This window comes from Festucalex cinctus, chromosome 9, assembly GCF_051991245.1.
Source record: "Festucalex cinctus isolate MCC-2025b chromosome 9, RoL_Fcin_1.0, whole genome shotgun sequence".
NCBI lineage: Eukaryota > Metazoa > Chordata > Actinopteri > Syngnathiformes > Syngnathidae > Festucalex > Festucalex cinctus.
The window spans coordinates 22,258,862-22,270,084 of record NC_135419.1 but is presented as its reverse complement, the minus strand read 5'-3'; positions in this window follow the sequence as shown (position 1 = coordinate 22,270,084).

Sequence of the window (11,223 nt, the reverse complement as noted above, 5' to 3'; positions counted from 1 at the left end):
TGTAGATCAAACTCGGATAAAAAGCATGAAACAGTCGTAAGGTCATTCCAAAGTGCAACATCTTGGCTTTCAGAAACACTAAAAGAAATGAAGAAAACACATTGTGCTGGTCAGTAAATGTTACTTTTATAGAGCAAGTGCAGGGAAATAAATATGGAATCACTCCATTCTGAGGAAAAAAAATGTGGAATCATGAAAACAGAAAAAGAAAAAAAACAATCAAAACACATCACTAGGATTTAGTTGCACCACCTCTGGCTTTCATGACAGTTTGCAGTCTCTGAGGACTGTGACAAACAGTATCTTCATCAATCTGGTGCCAACTCTCTTTGATTGCAGTTGCCAGATCATCTTTGCAGGTCGAAGCCTTGCTGTGGACCATTTTTTCAATTTCCACCACAGGTTTTCAATTGGGTTGAGATCTGGGCTATTTTCAGGCCATGACATTGACTGGATGTGTCTTTCTCCAAGGAATGCTTTCGCAGTTTTTGCTCTGTGGCATCTTGGAAAATGATTTCATCATCCCCAAGCATTTTTTCAATTGAAGGGATAAGAAAGCTGTCCAAAATGTCAATGTAAACGTGTGCATTTATTGAAGATGTAACCACAGTGCCTTTGCCTGACATGCAGCCCCATATCATCAAGGACTGTGGGAATTTGGATGTTTTCTTTAGGCAGTCCTCTTTGTAAATCTCACTGGAACAGCACCAAACAGAAGTTCCAGCGTCTTCACCTTGTCCAATGCAGATTTGTGACTCATCACTGAAGATAACCTTCATCCAGTCATCCACAGTCCATGATTGCCTCTCCTTAGCCCACTGCAGTCTTGTTCTTTTTTGTTTAATGCGATAAGGACTTCCTGAACAAGTTTGCAAATTTACTGGCTGAAATTATGCCTAATTATGATCGGGTTCTTTTAGTTAGTGATTTTAATATACATGTGTGTTGTCCTGACAAGCCGCTGGTGAAGGACTTTTTTTTTTTATTTCTCATTGATTGTTTTAATGTGACACAATGGGTGTGTGGCCTTGCACATGAACATACTTTGGATCTCGTTCTCTCTAACGGCTTGCATGTGTGCAATTTACAGACCTGTGAGAATGTGTTCTCGCATCTCATGCCCGTTTTATTTGAAGTTGGTTTGTCTGGTTTCACTGTCAAACCTTGTGCCCCCCCCTCAATACCATCAGATTCTTAAAACCCTTCTACTGCTGACAATTTCTCTGCTGCTTTTAATCGGTCATGTGCCTGTCCTGACTCTGACTTGTCGGACTATACTGGATTCTGTGGCTCCTAGGACATCCGTGTTGGCGAAAGACAAACCTGAGCCTTAGCTTAACGACACAACTCGCGCAGCCAGGCGGGAGTGTCGTAGAGCCGAACGCAAGTGGAAGGAGGACAAGTTGGAGGTTTGCTTTCACACCCTGAAGGATTGTTGGTGCCATTACCAAAATATTGTCAAGCTAGCCAAACAGGAGTATTTATCTGACATTATTGTTTCCAATCGTCATAACCCAATTGTACTGTTTAATTAAAACCATTGACTCTCTGCTCAATCCCCCACAGCCTGCTTGCATAGAAGCATCCTGTGAGACGTGCAATAGCTTTTTGAACCTGTTTTTTTTTTTGTTTTTTTTTAATTGATAAGGTTGTCACCACTAGGGACACTAGGGATTCCTCACCCAAACTCTTCTGATCTTATTGCTTGCAATCCTATCTCAGGGATGTTTGAAAAATTTGAGCCAGTGTCTCTGGAGTGTGTACAGGACCTTGTTGTTCATATTAAGCCATCTGGCTCACCTTATGATGCTGTTACCCCTCACTTTAATAAATAAATAAATAAATAAATAATTCAGAGCATCGGGCAATCTGTCCTGGCTATTATTAATACCAGCCTTTCTTCTGGTATTGTCCCCTAAATTTTAAACATGCAGTAGTGCTTCCTTTGCTGAAAAAAAAAACAAAAACAAAAAAAAACTGGTCTGGACCCTACAGTGCTGACCAATTTTAGACCCATCTCCAAGCTGCCTTTTATTTAAAAATTTTTAGAAAAAGTTGTTCATGTTCAGTTGAAATCCTTTTTTGGATGAGCTTGGAAGATTTTCAATCCGATTTTAAAACATTGCACAGCACAGTCAGCATAACTGAAAGTTTTTAATTCCATTCTCCTGGAGAATGACAAGGACAATTGTGTCATGCTTGTTCTGCTGGACCTCACAGCAGCTTTTCATACTGTGGATCATAATCAGTGTTGGAACTAACTCCCTTACATTCGTTACATTACATAATGAAACTACTTTTTGCTGTAACTTCTAATGTACTCTTTATATTTTCCCCCTACTAGAACGTAGGGATGTAACGATATCCAAACATCACAATACGATATTATCACGATATGAAGGTCACGATACAATAATTATCACGATATTGTGGGGGGTTGGCGATATATAAAAAAGCTCACAATATTGTTAAAAAAAGAAAAAAAGAAAAGAGCTAATACTAAAAAAAAGCACAATATTGTGCTTTTGTACATAACAGCAATGCATATAAACTACCTTCAATCTCTAATAACACTTAATATTGAGGCACTTAATCGCTAATGCAAGCCCACATTGATCACAAGCAAATTAGGTTCCCCTTTATCTGACAATTAGCATAATTTTAAACATAGAAGGCCAAAATATCCCTAATGAAAATTAAATTGCACTAAAAAACTAGCCACTAGAGGGTGCTAGAACTGCACAAATGGAAATCAACCTGACTTTTTTAACATGTGTTCCTTTTAAATATTGTGAACATGACGACAATATTGTGGAAGTTTTAATATCACGATATTGCCCTTATCGTTACATCCCTACTATAAGGGCCCTATAGGTATTGTAAAAGTGTTACTTAAGTTACTTATATTACGTGATCCAAGTGAAAAGTCTCGCTGTGGCACGCAATTCTTATAAAGTCCTGTCATCTCGTAGGTTTGTAGGCGGTGCTCATGTTATTTGGGGAGTTGTTAAGATTACTTAAAATATCTCTCTCCCCTCATTGGGCGGGATCATGTTTCATTATTTAATGGTGTATTCATTTAATTTCGGCATTTTTGGTCCTCCATATGTTATGTGTGGTGAGAAAAGGGCTTAACGCCCCCTAAAAAAACAGAATACTGTGGCTATTGTTTTGACATTTTCAGAAGTTGAACTTGACATGAGTAGAGAGGTGCATGTGAATTTTGGTTATTTATAGCATTTTTGTGTCATTAAACAACATTTAGCTTTTCTATATTTATAGCTGTGCTTATACATAGACCAAAGGTATGTAAACTTAAACACAACTATATAAAGCACAAAAAAAGTGTTCCTTTCTCGTCCAACACGCACGCCCACACGCATGCATGCACACACTATCGTCATCACAAAGACTGTGGGCTAAAGAAAAATCTTTCATGTTTTACAAAGGAGAGCCAACAGGAAATGAAATAGCCCTGGTCGGAAAGATAAATACAGAAAGTGAGGAGGTAAAAATCAACAGTGTAACAGGGGATACACTTCATCTCCTGGAGCTATGTGGTCAGGGCACCATATCACATCTACCTCCTTTCTTATTTCTGCATGTGCACGCAATATTCTGTATCTGCAGGGCCCTGGTGGGACTCAACAGCGTCAACAAGAGATTTTTTATTTATTTATTTTTTTTAAACTTGTCCAGCTCTGCCTACTTATAAAATCCTCCCGTCCCTCTTAGGGCAAAAGATTAAAAGGAAGCTTTCAGGGTGAGCACTAGATCTCATTTGTAATGTCATTGGAAAACGTGCCTACAGCTTGACTGCACAAACTTAGACACACACATACAGATCCCCCAAAAAATGGTAGGATATAAATATAGCTTAACAAGGGCAATTCTTGGATCCGTGGTGTAGCGATGCTGAGCTCCTGGCCATGCAAGACAGATTTCACTGTTGGGTATATTTTAACACAAAATCCTGACCACGTCGATCAGGGACAACACTTTTGGGGCAAATCAGTGTTGATTAAACCATCAAATTTTATAAAGGCTATTTAAATGTTGAGCCACGGCAAAAGAGAAATGGATTTGATTGATAAACAAACAATGGAGAAAATTAATTTTGATAGAACAGCAAGTATACACGCACACAGGTGCACGCATAAAATTTGAATATCCTCAAAAAAGTTGAATAATTTCCGTAATTCCACTTAAAAAGTCAAACTTTCATAGACAATCGATTCAGGGCCCACAACTTAAGTGATTTCAAGTATTTATTTACAACAATTTAAGGAGCCTTGTGGAGTTTGTTCCAAGCGACACGCTACCGGGAACAACTCCTAAATAAAAGTGTTCCAAGGTATTGCTCTCCACATATTATTTGTAAGGTAAGGTTTATTTTGAAGTTGGCCTCTCCGCATTGGCAGCGTATTGCCAGACATTGTGTCAAATATTCCTCACAATGTAAACTGTTTACTTCGCTTTAAAATCGGGAGATTAGCGGGAGAAGTTGTTGATCGGGAGACATGTGGGAGATAGGGTTGAAATTTGGGAGTGTTAGATTCGGGCTCCTGATGACTAGATAGATGACTTGAGCTAGGCCGTTATGTCGAGTTATTCGTCCTTGCTTGGCGCATTTCTATGTCTGCATTCTGACATACGTATCCAGTAAAAACCAGTTAAGGCCATTAGGCCACACATTCTCACATGGGAGGCTGTGCCGTTTTCCCATGTGGGCGGGCGGCCTAGACAGTATAAGTGCAGAGACGATTTTGAATAGAGCAGTTCCTCTTCTGCATGCTAGTGGAAGAGGGCTCCGCAGCTGTGTACTCGATCTTTCTGCCATCCAGTAAACAGTTCAACAGATAAAATGCAGCCGTCTGGTTATTACTGTTAGTATAATATCGTGAGCATTAAGATACAAGAACCAGTGGAAGTTCCCACTCAGAACTTTACAGCAGTTTCCCGCCTGAACTATGTGAAATACAGTGGAACCTCTACTTACGAACGTCTCTTCATACGAAATTTTCGAGTTACGAAACGCCTCAACGGGAAAATATTGCCTCTTGTTACGAAAGAAATTCCTAGATACGAATGGTAAAAATACATTACCGAACGCAACATACTTTCGGCTATGGCTATTTCCTACCATAGGTACCTATGAGCGTAAATACTAGATTGGTGTTTGTGCATCGTTCTGGCATCCCATTGGCTAAGAGGAAACTATACCATAGGTATCTATGAGCGTATACTAGATCGGTGTTTGTGCATGTTTCTGGCATCCCATTGGCTAAGAGGAACCTCTACCATAGGTATGAGCGTATACTAGATCGGTGTCTATACAGCGTCCTCATCATTCATCCCGCGGCCCATGAGGGGTTCCGAGGTGTTTTTCGTAAATGTATGAACTAACGGCCAACGAATTTGTGCAAACATTCAAACAATTGATGATTGATGAAGGCACAGTAAGTTTTTAATTGCGACGAGACGGGCCTTTTTTTTTTTTTTTAAAGATGCCTCGCCATACCGGAAGTTTCCATGAAGTTTCAGAATTTGTTTAAAAGAATCGCCCAGAAAAAGTGTTCACCAGTCGGGCGTTTGCTCACTAAGATGATGCTTGCATTGGACATTAACGAAGGATTGTTTTAAAAAAACAAACAAACAAACAAAAAAAAACACTTCAGAGGGAGGAGAACATGAACCAGAGGGCAAAAAAACGATGAGGACAGCAGTTAAAAAGGTAAATGACCATCATTTTTATTCTTTACTCTATTCTTTGTTATTTACATTATGCACAACTCTCATTTATTGTGCAATAATCTAATTGTAACATGTATTTGTTACATGTTTTGATGCATTTTTATGCTTTATAAAACATTTATGTCTGAAATTTGGGAGGCTTGGAACGGATTAGGGCATTTACATGGAAAATGCGTCTCTACTTTCAAATTTTTCTACTTAAGAACTTTCTTCCAGAACCAATTAATTTCGTAAGTAGAGGTACCACTGTATAACCTTTTTTCTTTTCGTTGGGGACATTTTGCATTGTATTCATACCAGCCACTAGGGGTCACCCCAACTTATATCCATGGATTTTTGAAAACCTTAGGTCTATACCTAACACCAGCACGTCAATGAATTCTGAGCCTTCGTCATTCAGCATTCGTCAACAGACAGGACACCCTTGCGTCAACAATCCGTCAATATTTCAGCCCGAACGGCACTATTATCGTCAATCCTTCATTCCTCGTCCTCAGCAAAATGGCCGTCCATCAATGTTTCCTGTCATTCGAAGTGGGCATCCATCATTGACGAACTGACAGACTTTCCGTCAATATTGACGATATGACCCTAACGTCATGCCCGCATAGAAATCCATGCCCTAGGCCAGGGCAATTCAGTTGGGCCAAAGTAAACAGCTTATAATGTCACATTTCAAACCAACACAGATAAAAAAAATAGGCCCTTTTTATTCTTCTTCCTGTTAAATTTGGAAACATGGCAAAGGCATATCAAATACTGCATAAATCAAAATAACAAAGCGGTTATTGACAAGAACCAGAGGTGTTTTTTCACTGAAATAAAATTGTCGTTCTTTTTTGCTAGCTGAAACCAAGGATGCATCGGTTGTCACTTGGTGAAGGCTTGGCTGTGACTATATCCTAAGATGCATTTCATACTTTAAGGAACGAATGGCAGCGGAGAGCCATCACGTTTGTTCTTCTTTGTTCTTTCATTTCCGGCAGATTAGGCACGGCATGTGCATTGCTGCCCCCACCAGCATCACGTTTGTAAGTACAGTATTCCTCCCCTTTTATGAGTGTAAATAATACCTTAACGTGTTAAAGTACAACTATTAAATCGAGTCAATTTTTGCACAACTTAATTTAACATCTGCAATTTACAATATATATCAATTAGGCCTGCACGATATAACGTTTGAACATCGCAATCGCGATGTGCGCATGCGCGATAGCCAGATCGCTAGACGTGCGAAGTTTTTTTTTTTTTTTTCGAGCAAGCATTCATTCATAAAGAAGCTACCTCTCTTTTCTCGCGCTCCCCCTTCCCTACTGCTAGTCAGTCATGATACACATTATACTGTTCATTTTTATTACCATATCTGACTTATTGTGTGGAAATCTGGGGAAACACATATAAAACAAATACTGACCCTGTTTTTAAATTGCAAAAACGAGCCATAAGAATTATTAATCGATCAAAATATACAGAACCAACCCATTCATTATTTATTAAATTAAATACAATGAAATGTTATGACTTGGTTCTTCACAAGTGTATGTAAACTTTTGATCACAACTATATCACTCTATGATATGCTTTGTGTGCATGGGTGTCACATCACGGAGGTGTTCCGTTCACATCAGGACTCACACTTGTTTTTGTAATGTGAACGAGTACATAAAAGATCGGCTTTAACAAATAACCCGAATTGGCCATCATGTCCAGCAGTGTTCAACCTAGATTTAGAGTCTGTTTGGATGTTGTTAGAGTTTCTTTATCTCTGAATAAAGGGTTGCTTATCTTTCTATAATAGCACTTCTTTAAACAGAAGCTGTGACCTTAGAAAACGTTACTGCCACCTTCTTCTCTGGAGCATTATTACAAATGGGACTCCTCTCTAATACCATTAGTTTGTGTTGACATAAAACAATCATGCAGTTTTAAAGGGGTTGTCAACAAAAAAATTATTGTATGTGGCCCCACTTGTATAAACACGGCATTTTGATAAATATTGTGTTTGTGGAATATGAATTGAATCAGCGAAATACACCCATTTTTGTCCATGTCAGGGGACATCCATTTTGCCAATTGGTCTGTCGACTGAAAACAACATCACAGTCGCTCAGGTAACAACAAATCACGGCTTCCCTGTTTTCTGAGTTTGGTCGTGTCGTTCGCAAGCTGAGCCATGATTGGGCATTACCTGAGCCCTGAGCAACTGTGATGTTATTTTGAGTGGACTGGACAGCAAGTGGCAAAAAGCTCCCCGCACCAGTGAGATGAATACAATTGTGTGAGTTTCACTGCTTATTCATATTCCACAAATTAATCACAATATTAATCAGAATGCCATGTTTGGACTAGTCGGGCATCATAGAACATATAATTGTAAACAACAGATGTTTGGGTTGACTTCCGCTTTAAACTACATGATCAAAAAATGTTTAACCACTAAACATGAATAAAATACCTTTATGTCATACTTGTAGTACCTTAACCTGGACCACAATCTGTTGTTACCTCCAACCAAAATCATTACATCTACCGTACAACTAAATTTGGCGATCGCCATATGTCCATAATTGGGCATGGATTTTTTATTTTTATTTTTTTATTTTTTAAGCATTTTAACCTTGCCACATGTTGACACCACCACTTGTATATATTTGGCAGGTGAGCTTGTTCTTTGGTCTGTATGTGCTAGGTTGCATGTGTGTTAGTATTGAGCCTGAAGGAGGGTCATGTTGGTTTAAGCATATCCTTGGGGAGACCAGTCAAAGGACTCGGGTCTGCTGAGCCACAGAAGCCTCAGATTTAGCTCCCTAGAAGTGAATAATTCAGTAAATATCATTCCATGCCTTTCGCTTCACTGGTATGAAGTCTTAGTCAAGCACATTAAGATTGATAGCAACAGATTCACAAGTGGCAGATTAGTATTTTTCAGGATTTTTAAGATGCTGAATATATTCACATCCAGCTAACCCCGTTTGGGCTGACGTTTCTTGGCATTATCTGTCAGGGGGATGAAGGCCAATCACATTAAGTCATTTGGAAGTCATTTAAAAAAGGGAGGTCTGAGAAGACGTCAGGATTAACATGAGTGAAGCATTCTCAAACCCCTTTTTTTAAAAACACAAACTGATTAATCAGAGAAGCATAACATTCGTAGATGTGAATGTGCACTTGATCTTTGGTATAAAAAATGTATTGGGTCTTTCAGAGTGCGTAGCTTTCTGGAAATAGCTAAATGGAAACATGATGTGATTACTTAAGAGTTGCGGTTCACAATGTAGTGTTAATTAAAGTCACACAACAATCCAGAGCAAGCGAAGCCCTATTGGAAAGTTGAATGAGCCTTGTTTAAAGCAAAATCACCAGTAAATACTGCAATAGACAAGGCTAACCATTATAGTGCTGAGAGCCTGGACATCCTGTAGTCTGCAGAGCAAACTAATTTCATCCGCTTGTATCTGGGATCTTGTTCTTTCGGTCCTGACCCATAGCTTGGCGAAGGTAGGAACGACGATTGACCGGTAAATTTATGCTCACAAGGAAATTTTTAACACGTTCAAAATATGATGGCGACAAGAAGCGCTGTTTGCGAGCATTAATGGGACATTAACGTGAAAAATCAAGTTTTGAGGACTTTTAGCCATGTTAAAATGCTAATTCCTGACCAAACACATCACAGTAATGGTGTTTTCATCCATTCGCCCCTCTATGAGAAGTTCTAGCCCCTCCCAATCTGAAAAAACAAGTGGCTGCTCACTTTATGACGTCATTAGGTGTCGACCCACCCCCTCAACGCCTATGCGGACTAAACACAGTCACACACCCACTTTCTCTGAGCCCTCCATGCTCGCAGGATTGTGATAAAAGTAGGCTTTATCATTAGACATACTGTCAAATTGAATTAAAAGCAAACAATTAGCCTATCCTTCACATTTGCAATGCCAAAGTCCAATGACAACTGGCCGTCATAAAATCCCATGTGTTCTGGCTGACACCTCTGTAAACTACAAGTAAACCTTTTGCGCTGTTGAATCTAACTGAACAAATGGTGTAGTGTTTAGCGTGCTCGCCTTGTAAGCAGCAGGTACCCGGTTTGTGTCCCGCTCTGTCATGTTTCAGTTTTGTTTGGGTTGGATTTTTGTTTTATTTTGGTGAGTGTTGGTTGTCTGGTGTTATTGTGTTTTTCCCCAGTCTCGTTATGGTTAACCTTGTCCACCTGCGTGTGTCTTCCCTTCCCGGTGTGTGTTGCTGATTGGTTCCCCCTCCCTGCTGTGTCTCCCAGGTGTGTCCTGTTAGTGTCTGATTAGTGTTGGTATAAGGGAATGGTGTTTGTTTCACGCGGGTGTGGGAGCATTGTATATGTTGCTGTGTAGCACTGTACCTTACTTTGTCCTTGTGTGGTAATTAGTAGTGATGGAGAAACTGTAGCTTTCTGAATCAGTGAATCAATATGAAGCAGTGTGTTAAAATGGTTCAGTGTCAGGAAGCATTTGCCACGAATCAGTGTGGTGAGTCACGACACTGCTTCACCACTGCTTTCTGTACCACTGAAGCAATTGTGTTGAAATGGTCCAGTGCTTCGAGGCATTCAGTGTGGTGACATGACATCTACTGGCCAAAAATATATTTATTTATATTCAGCAAAAAGGCAAAGCGTCATTAAAAAAATAAGATACTGTTGTGTCAGTTTTAAATGAAAAAGTGAAATACTTGTGCAACAGAAAACTGATGATGGTATTTGAATAAAATGCTTGGGACGGGGATTTTGGCGTTTCATTAAAAACACAATTTATGCAGCATTTGGTTTCAGTCGGTTTTGACCTCTCCGGCTTTGGAGAAGATCTTTTTGGGGATTTGATTTATATTACAAATCAGTGCATTATATTGTGTGAATGAATGCCTACAATATGTGCAATTGCGAATTAATCTATTGTGTAATAATGTAACTTCTCCTCTACTATAAAATAAAGGGAAGAGATATTTACTTGGAAAAAAAAGTATATTGTAAATTTTACAAGGAGGGTTCGGGGTATAATTTACCAGTTTATTTATTTAAAAAAAAAAAAAAAAAGTTACTAGAGTGTTGGAGCGAACTCAAGAGCTTCAGCTTGGTAGATAGGCACTCTTATCATGTGAGCCATTTAGTCTGGCTGTTTGCCACCATAGGATAAAGTATTTCTGGTGACTAAACGGGGCAAAAACGATCTCGCGGTACGAGGACCTGACACCAGCAACACAGCAGAAATGGCGTGGCTCAGGCTACTAGTGTGGCTGTCACCCAATCTGAAGGTTATGGGTTCGTTCCTCAAGCCTTCAGTACTTTTTTCATTTAAAAAACAAACAAAAACTGCTAAGATGTACTAGGAACACTTAATTTTGGAGCGATAACACTTTCCTAGTTTATTTTTCTCCAAGTAAATATTACTCATTCAGTGCATCCTTAATCCTCGTTCTCAATGACAATGCGTGCAA